Source organism: Pan troglodytes, chromosome 9 (assembly GCF_028858775.2).
Source record: "Pan troglodytes isolate AG18354 chromosome 9, NHGRI_mPanTro3-v2.0_pri, whole genome shotgun sequence".
NCBI lineage: Eukaryota > Metazoa > Chordata > Mammalia > Primates > Hominidae > Pan > Pan troglodytes.
The window spans coordinates 49,567,245-49,579,663 of NC_072407.2; positions in this window are offsets into that span (position 1 = coordinate 49,567,245).

Genomic DNA, 12,419 nt, shown 5'->3' on the forward strand with positions numbered 1-12,419 from the left:
TTGTTGAGTACCTGCTATGTGCTGAATAACATTCTAGGCCCTAGAGATAAGTAGTGAACAAAATAGTGGAGTTTACATTCTAATGCAGGAGACAGGCAGTATGCATCTTAACAAGGCAGCGAACAGGTCAGATGTTGATGGGATCCCTTCATTGATGGAGAAGGTAAAGGGAGAGGAAGTGCCAGCGCTGGCACTCCGTTTCCTATCAGTGGTCAGGAAGGACCTTGCTGAGCAAAGATCTGTAGGAAGTGGAGGAGTAAGCCATGGGCACCACTAGACAAGAGGGTGGTGGGCAGAGGGAGCTGTATCCACTATGCTCCTCGTCTACCCATCCATCACCGTTCTGCCATCCTGTCATCCTCTACTAACTATTAGAGGTTATAATCTCTCATTTTCACCACACCCCTCTGATACAGGCATCATTAGGATTCACCTTTCAAACATTAAAAACAGAGGCTCAGCAAAGCCCTGTGACTCTCCCACAGGCTGGGGGAGGTAGGCAGCCCAGGTCCCTCCAGGACACCTCCCCTCCCCGGCTCTGTCCTGCTTGCTGCCCAGAAAGGCTGTGATTCAGTGACCTGCACTAAGGGGATGGAGCAGGACTTGGGGGAGCTGTAGAGCTGCAGTTCAGGGAAGATTCTGGAGCCAGACTTCCTGGGTTCACATTCAGCTCCACTAAGTTCCTGCTGCATGGTCTAGCTCTCTGTCTCCTTTCCCTCCTCTGATAAATGAGGATGATCACAGAACTACTTCTACAGTTGCTGTAAGGAGTAAGTAACTTACATAAAGAGTTTACGACAGAGCCTGGTAAGTGCGATATGAGTGTCAGCAGTTCTGTGACTGGCTGGGGGCGGGCAGGGGAGCTCTGAGATCAGCTACCCAGGGATTTGGGAGCTGGACAATGCCAAGGTCCTGCGTCAGCCCAGGGCTCTGGCTCACACTGGGCCCTCTGTCTCAGAGACTCTGATCCTTGCCTGTCCTTGGCTGACCAGAGGGGAGGTGCCAGGCGTGGGATGGGGGTACGTTCCTGAGGGCTGAGGCCTGGAGTGGGAAGGGGAGGGGCAGAGAAAGCAGAGTGGGACAGCAGGGACTCCTCTCTAACAGAAGCCCAGTGCTGTCCAGAGGTCAGGAAAGGTGGAGCCACTCCCAGCCCCAGGGAATGAATCATGATTGGTCTAAGCCAATCCCAGTAACCCCAATGACTATGCTTTGTTCGGGGAGAGAGGGCAGGTGGTGCAATTTTGGCCAGCAAAACAAAAGAAAATGTCTGCTGGGGGACTTCTGGGAAAAGTTTCTTTGCTCTTGAAAAGAAATGAGTCACAAGAAGCAAGTTGTTTTCTGCCTCTGGCTGCAGCTATAAGGCTGTGATACTTGGAGCAGTGGCAGCCACCTCATGACCATGAGGGAACAGCCCATCCTGAGGATGGAAGAGAGAGAAAAGGGAAAACAAAAACCATGGCCTCAGGGGATGTTGCTGAGTCATGGAATTAAGCAACGCTGCCTCTGGAACATCTCGTCCTATGAGATAACACATTTTCTTTATGGTTGATGCCTGCAGTGGTCGATTCTCCTATTACTTGCTGCCTAAAGCACCCTGACTCAGCATCTTAGCCTGACCTCCTCTTTCTGGCTTGGGTCCATGTGGGTGCTCAGGTGAGGAATGGGGCTGGGTCAGACCAGTGCCCTTTTCTGTACAGACAAGGGACTTCAGGCAGGTAGGAAGACCCCACCCCACCCCCCAAGATCCTGGATCCCAGGAATGAGTGTAGAGCCCAGGAAAGTTACTTACCTGAACTCAAGAGGGACTTGTATTAGTCTGTTTTCATGCTCCTGATAAAGACATACCCAAGACTCAGCAATTTACAAAAGAAAGAGGTTTATTGAACTTACAGTTCCACGTGGCTGGGGAGGCCTCATAATCATGGCAGAAGGTGAAAGTCATGTCTCACATGGTGGCAAACAAGAGAAGAGAGCTTGTGCAGGGAAAGTCCCCTTTTTAAGACCATCACATCTCATGAAACTTATTCACTATCACAAGAACAGCATGGGAAAAACCTGCCCCCATGATTCAATCACCTTCCACCCGGTCCCTCCCACAACATGTGGGAATTCAAGATGAGATTTGGGTGGGGACACAGCCAAACCATATCTGAGCTACAGGTGCCTCTTCTGCCCAGTGACCTAGAAGGTTCTGTTTCTCACCCTTGAGTCTTTGGGGACTTGAGGCTTCAAGATCATGCTGGGCTTGAACTGACGGTGCCTGTTTGGGACCACATGGGCAAAGGCAGGCGGGAGGATACAAGCTGGGCTCCCCACCATCCTCGGCTGCTGAAGGAAGGAGACACAGCAAGCAGGCCTTGATTACAGGGCTGTACTTGAGGAGCTCTAGGAGCCCCTTCTGCTGAGACACAAGAATAATTAACCCACAAGGGAGTCCTTTATAAACTGTAATGTACAGTTCACATATCAAGTGCTCATATAACATGACGCTGGTATCTGACACATGACGGGCACTTCATGGATATTTGTTGGTTTCATGAATAAATGAATGAGTGGATGAGTACTGACTGATGTCATGAATGAATGAATGAGTGAATCCTAGTGTCATTACTATTATGGGATGTATTCGTCATTACTCCCAAAACTTAGAGGCTTAAAACAATACACATTTACCATCTCACTGTTTCTGTGGTTCAGGAATCCAGACATGGCTTGACTGGGTTCTAGCTGCAGGATCTCTCACTAGGAGGGCCTTGTTGATAAATCAGGGCTGGCTCAGCCCTCCATCCCCTGCCTATAAGTTCTCCAAGGCCCAGCATGAGCCTCTCATGGGGCAGGCATCCTCGCATGCGGTAGGCATCCTCAATTGTGCTAAGCCCCAGACCCCAGGGTTCAGGCTGCCACTGGGACCTCTAGAGTATATGCCCCACCTTTGAGGGCTGGTCAGAGCATGTTGGGAAGGCCTCTTCCTCCCCCAAGTTACTCTCCAACTGGTCAAGAGACCCTAAGTAAGACCAGATAGCGAGTTGTTTCTTGGGAGCAAGACTCGGTCTTGAAGCTGGTTGGTTCACATTGTATTTTAGCAGATGTTCAGAATCAGCCACCTGCCTTGGTTCTACCACCCTAGGACCAGGAGCCTAGGCTAGCTAGAGAGACCCTGGCCCTGACCCTGGCTCAGGGCCAGGACCAGGGCAGACAAAGTGGGGAGTCTCTCCAGGAAGCTGTAACGACAAGGGTTTGTGCTCACACCATCACCATCTCCTCCTTTTTCAGCATTTCCAAGCCCCGATCCCCCAAATGACCCCACAGTTCCCTCCACCCACCTGCCCCACCCAGAATCCACTGCTGAAGGTTATCATGCCTCCCTGGGGCCTACCAAGAACCCATGTGAAATTGGCTCTGAGCCAAGGCATCAGATGGGCACAGGGGCCTCCTGCCCCTCCACACCCCTTCTCGCCAGAGCCAGCTTCACAGACATGTGGCCCAGGCAGTTGTGTGGGGCCCATGCTTTGTTTGATGCTCTGCTGTTGCTGTCTTGAAATTCTTAATTTATTTCTCACAAAGAGTCTCTATTTTTCAGTTTGCAAGGGGCCCTGCAAATTATGTAGCTGATCCTGCCTCCAGCCATCACTCCCTGGGGTCCTCACAGCCTTTCTTTGGAGCTAGGAGAGCAGAGACTACAAGCCCTATTTGTAGATGAGAAAACTGAGGCCCGAGGAAGCCAGGACCATACCCTGGACTCTCCTTCAACCCTTGGGCACACCGCGGGGCACCAACCTCAAACCCCAGGCCTGAACCTGGGGAGGAATTGCTCACAGTAGTCCCTCCTATGTTTCCACAGGAGTGCAGGAGGGACACCCCTTGCTGCTCTTGACCCCAGCTTCCTACTGCAAGAGCCTTCTTCCATCTCTTCCTTCACTTTTGTTCTGGAAATTAACTAGTGGTCAATGGGGTAGCAAATCTACTCATGAACATACACACACATACATACCTACACACATACACACAGTCACATACACACACACTCACATACACACACACACACACACACAGCCCCTGTAACCAGATTATCCTTCTTGGCCCAGCCCCCAAGTGCCTTCCCAGATGGGAGATGTGTGCCCCACCCCCTCCCCAACCTGAGGCCCAACTCCCACCAACAGCTGCTCCCACACCCCAAGGACTCTGCTTTCCCTGCAGAACATCTGGAACATTCTGCCAAAATTGCCACTGGGGGACTCAGCACCTCCCTCCCCCACTTCCTGACTGGAAAAGCATGTGCAGAATTCCCTCGCCTCCCTGGAAGTCCCTCCTGCCCAAACCCCTCTCCCTTGAGGACCATGCTTGGCTGCTGCAGGGACGGCTTGTTAGCAACTGCAGCCCTTCTCTCTGGGGGCCCCTCTGCCCACCCCCTCATCGCCATCCCCTTTCCTCTCTCTCTTCCTTCACTTGTTCACCTCACTTGGCCCCTCACTCCACACGTGGGGAAAGTGAGGTTCAGGGGAAGGGTTCATCTCAGTTGCTGCCTCTGAAGACTGACCTGCTGGGTGAATGAGGCCGAGGGCCCAGAGCGCCCTGGCCTGGCACCCAGCCATGCTCAGCAGCTGTCCCTTCCTCCCTGCGACTCCTCCTTCCATCTTTGTTCCCATCTGTCCCTCTGCCACTCCCTCAATCTCCATATTAGCTGCCCGTCCACCCTGACCCCCAGCTCTCCACCTGGCTGAGCTCCAGGGAGGCCTTCTCCCTAATCCCCACCCACCTCCTGCCTTAGGAGTGCCCCTCTCTGGAGCTCCCACCCCTAAACTGGGAACACTAGGAGAGCCTCTCAGACACCTGACCTTCCCGGCTCCACAGCTCAGGCCTGGTGGCGGGCAGTGGGCAGGGAGGTACCCAGTGGCGGAGACCCTCCCTGGCCTCCAACTTCTGCTCCCCAGGCCCAGGCCACGGTCAGCCCCAGCCTGTCACTTGGCAACGGTGCCTCCTGTATGAATAACAGCTCTTTAATTAGGATATTATAGGAAGTGGGGCCTGTGGTAGCTACTTGCTAGAAATGCCAGCAGCAATTCCTGAGCCGCATGGAAATGGACAGATCCTGTGTCACACCCGGTGGCACCGGCTCCCCGCCACGGAGCTCGCCTCCAAATGAGATTTCTTTCTTCCTGAAGAAAACAATTTGATCTCACTCTCTTTTCTCCTTTTTTTTTTTTTTTTTTTTTTTTTTTTTTTTTTTTTTTCAAACTCTCCTCTGATTGTCAGGACTGAAAATACTTACTGGGACCCAGTTCATTGTTTTCAGATTCAACTGGGCCCAGGGAGATGGGGGAGGTGGGGTGGCCTCCCATGGCTTGGCTGGGCATTGGTCACCTGAGAGGGCTCTGCTCTGGGATCACTTTCAGTCATGATGATGATGAGGACACTGACCATAGCTGTGTGGCTCAAATATGTACACATATTAGTTCATTTGATTCTCACACAACCCTACAAAGATACTAGCATCCCCATTCTAAAGATGAGGAAACTGAGGCCCAGAGAGGTTAGTCACATTCTAAAAGCAGCTGGCAAGTGGGGAAGCCAGGAAGAGAATCAAGGACTCTGGAGTTATTCATCTATTTTTTAGAGAGACAGGGGTCTGGCTGGCTGTTGCCCAGACTGCTAGAGTGCAGTGGTGCAATCACAGCTCGCTGCAGCCTCAAACTAGGCTCAACCCATCCTCCTGCCTCAGCCTCCTGAGTAGCTGGGATGACAGGGGTGTGCCTGGCAGATTAGTCATATATTACCACTGTATCGGTTCCAAGGAGATCAGTACATTCTGAGGAAATATAAGACCCTGGACCTCAGTTGCCTCATCTTTAAAATGGGAATAGTGACATCTTCCCTACTGATGACACAGGGCTATCATGAGCATTTCCAGAAAAGAACAGAAAGGAAAATGCTCAGAATGCAAACTTGAGGTCAGGCATATAGTCGGCAAGAAAGGAGAGAAAAATATGACCTGGGGGTAGAAAGAGGAGGCCAGAGAAGACTCCCATGTCTCCTCCTCCCATGAGCTCAGCACCCAGGGAAAGGAAAGGGAAGGGCTAATGGGGCGGGGCGGGGCGGGGCAGGGCTGAGGCTATGGCCTCCCCCACCCCCATCCGACTCCACACCACCAAGACCCCCATCCCACAGGAATTTTCCTGCCAGCCCAGGAGCAGACACCAGCATTTAGCAACATGTCTTCCTCCTCAGCTCGCTCCAGCACATATGTCCGTGTACCTGCCAAGGCCCCTGCCCTGGGGTCACATTTGCACCTGCTTTCTGTACCCTGAGCTCCACCAACCCGAGCCTCTCCCTGCTTCCTGCATACACCTGCCATTGATGCTACCAGTGCTGAATCAAGCTATCTCCTCCACCTGGGATTCCCTCCCCATCAGGTCTGACTACTTATCCTTCAAGGTTCTGATTCAATGGCCACTTTCTTCCTAATAGGAAGATATGAGATAGGGAGAGAATGGGAGAGGAAGCACTGGCCAGGAGCTTGAAATCCTGACTTCTCACTACCGGTTTGCCAGGGGGCCTGGGGCTAGCACTGATCCTCAATGGGCCTCAGTTTTCTCATCTGTAAATTGGAGCCCATGGAGCTGGTGATCTCTAAGCTCCCTCTACAGATATGGTTTCTCAGTGCAACCTCGATTCCTAGGCCTGGTCTCAGAGACTGTAAACAGATTCTTAGAGAGCTGGAAATAAAGATTGTGTTCCCACCTGTGGAATGAGGTTGACCCTGATACCCTCAAGGAAGCAGACAGACAAGCGGTCATAGTGGGAAGTGCCTAGATTCCAGTCCTGGCTCTGCCTTCAGCTTGCTGGGTGACCTCAAGCAAATCTCTCACCTTCTCTGTGTCTCAGTGTGCCAGCTGTAACATGAAGGACTTCTACAACCCCTTCCTCCTGTAAAATTCTAAGATTCTGGGCTTCCAGCTCCTACCCCTGCCTACCTGGGACAGAGGAGATGGGAGGTTGGGGGAAGTATGGAAATTTCAGGGGAGGAGTCCAGAATATTATCCTTATACCTCCCCCAGACCCTGACCCACCACATCCAAAGGGCAACATCAGCTAGTCCCAAACCAGGGCTGCTGGGTTTGGAGAGCAGCTGCCTCATCACAGACCTCAACACAGTGGCTGGTCCCCAGGCATCAGACAGTGCACAGACTCATTACCATTGTGACTATGAAGCCACAGTGACATGGCTTTGAAATCTAAATGAAAGAAACACAACAGAGACCCCTTCCCTGTGGCTCAACCTGACACCAGGATTTATTGCTTTCATTTTAATAGGTTAATTACTTTGACAGGTAGGTGTTTGAGAGGCTTCCTCCTCAGCACAGGGCAATTGTGGGGTGACCAGCTTTCCCCAGGCAAGCTCTCAGTGAATGCAGTGGGAGGTGGAGCCAGGCCAGCCTTAATTACCTGAGCGGGGGTGGTTGGGGGTTGTACTAATATCTCAATGATGCTCCTCTCGGAGCAGAGTGCTTTGTTGGGGCTGTGAAAATACAGATCTTCGCACAGGCAGCCAGACTGGATTTATAGAAAACAACTGAACTCTGCGTCTCCAGCTACCATTAGCATTTCCCACCTTGTTCTTTACAGGTGGGGCCGATCTCCCCTGATGGACGGGCAGCTCCTGGAAGGCAGGGCTGTGCTGATTGATGCCTGGGGCCCACTCCTATTCATTCGTTCAACTGGCGTGTATGGAGCGCCCACCATACATCAGGCACTGTTCTAGGTGCTGAGATTGTAGCAGCGGACAAAACAAAAATCCCTGCTTGCCTGGAGCTTACATTCTAGCAGGAGGAGAGAGCCGATAAGCAAAAGAAAGAGGTTGCTAATTGCATTCGTTTTATCTTGCTACGTAAGCAATGACCACACACTTTGCGGCCTCAGATAAGGCCCACTAATCATCTCATCATTTCCATGTGTCAGGAGTCCACACACAGCTTAGCCGGACCCTCTGCTTAGAGCCTTGTGTGGCTGAAGTCAAGTTGTTGGCCGGATTGCATTCCTTTCTGGAGTTCGGTGTTCTCTTTCAAGTTCAAGTGGTTGTTGGCAGATCCAAGTTCCTCGCTGGCTGTCAGCAGGGGCTGCTCTTAACTGCTAGAGGTTGCTTTTGGGTCCTTACCAGGCGACTCCCTCCATCTTCAAAGCCAGCAACGGAGAACTTCCCCACGTCCAGCTTTGAATCTCTCTCGGCGGATGCCCAGTCCCTTTTGAGAGCTTATCTAATCGGGCTGGGCTCCTGGAGGATAGCCTCCCTTTTTATAAAGTCAACTAATGATTTGGGACCTTAATTACATCAGCCAAATCCCTTCACAGCAGCATCTAGATGCATGACGGAATATGTTGCTGAGAGAAGGTGTGTATACACCAGGGGGCTGGAGTCTGTGGGCATCTTGAACTCTGCCTACCATGGTATGTCATATGTTAGGAGGTGCAAAGTGATCCAGAGAGAAACTAAGCAGGAAAGGGGTCACAGAGTGATGGGTGGGGGGGGTTGCAATTTTTAATATGTGCTCAGGAAAGGCACCATGAGAAGCAGCATTTGGGCAGAGGCTGCCCAATGGTGAGGGAGTTAGCCTTGGGGAGTGGGCACCCAGCCAAGGGAATGGCAAGGGCAAAGACCCCGAGGCAGCACATTGGAACAGCAAGGACCAGAGAGCCAGGGGGAGGGCCACAGGGGATGAGACCAGGTGGTATAGGGCCTCTAGGCCATGGCTAGGACACCAGCTTTTCAAAAGCCGACTGCAATGCAGGATCATCAAAGGATTTTGAGGACTGGCATGATTTGACTTACATGTTTAAAAGGTCCCTTGGGCTGTGGCATTGAGAATAGACTGCAGAGGGCAAGGGCAGAGCAGGGAGATCAGTTAGGAGGCCCTTGACATCACCCAGGGGAAGAGAGATGGTGCCTTCCACCAGGGTGGTAGCAGTGGAAGAGGTGAGAGTCAGTCAGATACTGGGCGTCTTTTGAAAGTAGAGCTGACAGGCTTCCTGGCTTAGCAGTGTGCTGTAGGGCAGAGAGAGGAGCCAAAACTCATCCCGCCCCAGGCTCCGTGCACAACCTCGGCCCCCAGACACCCTCGACAGGCATCTCTGGACAGCTGTATGAAAAGGAATAGGTGTCTTCTAGATTGTCTTCTTACATTAGAAGACAAGAGGCCTCCTAGGGCAAAACATTGATCAACCTTTCAACAATACCCCAGTGTCCTAATTAAATTCTCCTATTTGCAGGCACCAAGTCAGTGCCTCACTCCATAGACCCGTCAGTGGGATCTTCAGGAGGGGTAGAAGGTCTAGATTTCAGGCTTCCCAGCCCAGCCTGCTCAGCACCCCCAGCTCCATTCACACTGCTGCAGGAATGGCCGCCCCAAAACACAAGTCACAATATGTCACTCTCTTCCTCAAAAGCGATTTCCATAGATCATTACTTCTGCAAGATGTGATCATATGGCCTCGATTCTAAGTCACCACCAATTGTCAGAGGGCCTTTGGATTAAACAACCAGGTTTCAGGGAGTTTAAAGAAACTCTACATTACACGTGCATATCAATTGTATGACTACCCTGTTTCATAAATATGGAAATATCCATCTTACAGTTGTAGCTGTTGTGAGGGGGATAAAGGGGATTTTGTGGTCAACTGTGTTTGGTAAGTGCTTAGTTAACCTAAGAGTCTACCAGTGCAGGACTTGTCAGAACCTTGGATGATCACATGCACTGTGCCTCAGTTAGAGGAGTTTACAGGACTGGTCTGTTTGCAAGTTTATTTAACCCCTCATCCTCTTGATCTTTTCCTTTGGCAGAGCATCTTGTAGGACTGGTGTTCCCAAGACTACACTTTGAAAATTGTTGGTTTACAGATTGAATATCAAACATCTCAGCCAGACCTTCAAGGCCCCTGTGGCCTGGCTCTACCCACCTTCCCTAATTAAGCCTCTGCTCTAGGGTTCTTATGCTTCCTCAACTGCACACTGCCTGTTCAGGCCTTGAATTTCTGCTCCTGATATAATTTCAGGCAGGATTGCCCAACCCAACCTAATCCTCGCCTATTCTTCACTCCCTCCATCAAAAAAAATACCGGCAGGGCACAGTGGCTCACACCTGTGATCCCAGCACTTTGGGAGGCCGAAGCAGGAGGATCACTTGAGGTCAGAAGTTAGAGACCAGCCTGGCCAACATGGTAAAACCCCATCTCTACTAAAAATATAAAAACTAGCTGGGCGTGGGGGTGCATACTTGTAGTCCCAGCTACTAGGGAGGCTGAGGTGGAAGGATTGCTTGAGCCCAGGAGGGGGAGGTTGCAGTGAGCCAAGATTGTGCCACTGCATTCCAAGTGAGACTCTGTCTCAAGAAACAAAAAACAAAAACGTGTTGAGCCTCTATAATGTGCCAGGAGCTCTTCCAGGCATAAGTGAAAGAGTAGTGAACAAGACCAGCCTGGCTCAGGCCTCAGGGACTATACACTGCATGGAAGATGCAACATTCACACAGACACAAGAGTATGCACAGGACTGTGAATCATGTCGGGTGTCATGAAGAATAAAAGCAGCAGGGGACTAACTGCATTTGGAACAGGCCTCTTTGAGATGGGATCTAGAGGATGAATAGGAACCCACCAGGTGTAGGGTGAGGACACAGGTCGTAGTGTGTGGGAAGACTCTGCTGGAAAAGATCTGGCATATTTGAAAAACTAAGAGGAAACCAGCATGGTAGATTGCAGTGAATGAGACAGAAAGAGGTGAGGCTGAGGTTGTGCTGGGACTCATGGACCATTTTTTAAATTGGGGGATTTTATGTTTATGGCAATGGGCAGGGACTAAAGGGCTTTACATACACAGTCTATGGTGTGTAAGACATTTGGGAAGGGCAGGAGAGAGTGTGGGGAGAGTCTAAGAACTACATCATTATTTCAAAACTCAACCCAAATTTATTGACAGGTGGAGCTGAAAGCTCAGGGAGAGGGAAAGGATCCAGGTAAGGCTTGATCAGGGTTCAAATAATGCTGCCATGACCCTATTTCTTTCCCTCCATCTCTTGTCCCTCTTTACTCTTGGTGGCTCCATTTCCTCCCTAACCTCAGGATTATGCTGCATGGGGCAAGCGGCTGCCATAGCTCCCATCTCACATCTACTCCTGTCCAGACACAGCCAGGAAAAAGCTGATGCCACCTCCCTGATAACATATTCAAGTCCTGGAATTGAGTCTTATTGGATCTGATTGGTCTGATTTCAGTCATGTTCCTAACCCTGAACCAATCACTGTGGCCAGAGGAATGGAAGAAATCACTGGCCTGGCCTGGGTCATAGGCCTCACCTTTGGAGCCAGGATGGAGGCAGCTTCCTTGGAACCACATGACTTGAAGGAGGAGGAGGTGCATCCCCCAGATGACAAACAGGGGTTATGATGGGAAATACAGTGACAGGAGGCTGGGTGGCCCTAAACAACAAATATCTACTAGAGAAGATACTGAGGCATCCAGGCAAGAGGTGATGGGGCCTTAGGCCAGGGCATGACAGTGGACGTGAAGAGAAGGGATTAGATTTGACATATGTTTTGGTGGTAGGATCAACAGGACTTGGTGACAGGTGGATGTCAGTGATGAGTCTCTCAAGTTTCTAGCTTGGTAATCCTGAGACAATGGCAGAGCCACTTAGTTAAGATAAAGAAGATGCAAGGCAAAGCAAGTTTGCAGCTTCAGAAGGGGATCGGTTAAAAACCTTTCATCCTTCAAGGCCTTGCTCATATGTCCTGTCCTCCAGGATGCCCTCCAGGATTCTGCCCTTGCAGAATTGCTTCCCCTTTTGTCTACCCTGCCAGCCTTGCGACCTGCTTTGCACACTGCTTGTATCCAACAGCATCATTCATTGTTCCCATCCAGGGACAAGGACAGTGCCTTATTAATCTCAACCCTCTCTGTGGGCCTGGCACATAGTAGGTGCTCAGTGAATAACTACTGAATTAAATGGAAATAAACTCTTGAAAGGGAGGGGACCCTCCCTAATCCCCATGAGATCTCAAATCTTGAATTTCTCAGAAACCCATTCCCAATTTCCTGTGTGGCCCAAAACAGGTTAACCAGGCGTCTGGATTCCTCCCCCTCAGAAAGGGAGGCCACAGCTTCCCAGACAGTTTTGTGTTCCCATGGAAAGCCCTGCCCAGCCCCTCTGCAGCTGCTTTACTGGCTGCTTTGCTTTATTGGGCTGAGCAGTTGTCTAAAGGAAGACATCGTAGCCTGCAGTAAAATCTATATTGTATTTCTAAACTATAAAGCAGTGATAGAATTTGCTGGGCCTCCTAATGTCTCCAGGAGTAGAAATCACTCTAACCTTCCAATGAAACGCCAATGCCCTAATTAAAGTCTCCAAGGCTGAAGTCTCCCCGCTGGAGCTT